A 576-nucleotide genomic window follows, 5' to 3' on the forward strand; every position below is an offset into this window, starting at 1 on the left:
GAGCTAGTGGTTCTTGCCAGATGTTAGTTGTGAGGAAAGCAGTAATTTAAGCAGATGCTCAGCATCATCAGTGGGGGCTCGGGGTGTGGGGCAGGACACTGGTGTGTGTCCTGTTGCAAAGCTCAGGCGCCCAGCCTCCTGCCTTCCTCCTTGGCCCCCTGGCTCCGCACTTGCAGAGTGCAGCCATGGTTTGGGTGCTTTGGCTAAGGCCACTCAAATGTTGGCAAAGCACAGCATTATGTTGCATCGTTGTTTTCTAACATTTTCCCTATTCTTTGTGACCATATGCGCAATCCAAGTTTGCTTCGGTGATTTCTGTATGTCCTGCTAATACAGGTGAAGATGTATCAATTCTCAGTGCTGAATGAAGATAGTTTTATTCTCATTCTTGACACTGACAAGGGGGAGGAGGGACCTGCCACTTTTTGTCCCAGATTGTCAGATAGAGCCTTTGCTTTTACCAGGAAAAGAAAAACCGTAACATGTATATAACTTTGAAAGAAAGTGGTCTTTTGTAGGTAAATTGGGCGGGTGGCGGGGCGGGGCATACCACACAGCTTGGGGGATCTTAGTTCT

At 48.1% G+C, this 576-nt stretch overlaps 1 protein-coding gene across 1 annotated transcript in view; it reads left to right on the forward strand.

The window, feature by feature from the left end:
- IQGAP2 (IQ motif containing GTPase activating protein 2) overlaps positions 1-576 on the forward strand; it is a 330,456-nt gene that overhangs the window by 231,801 nt on the left and 98,079 nt on the right. The gene's annotated exons all lie outside the window — the stretch shown is intronic.

Source organism: Bison bison, unplaced genomic scaffold (assembly GCF_000754665.1).
Source record: "Bison bison bison isolate TAMUID 2011002044 unplaced genomic scaffold, Bison_UMD1.0 scf7180017864252, whole genome shotgun sequence".
In the NCBI taxonomy this organism is placed as follows: domain Eukaryota; kingdom Metazoa; phylum Chordata; class Mammalia; order Artiodactyla; family Bovidae; genus Bison; species Bison bison.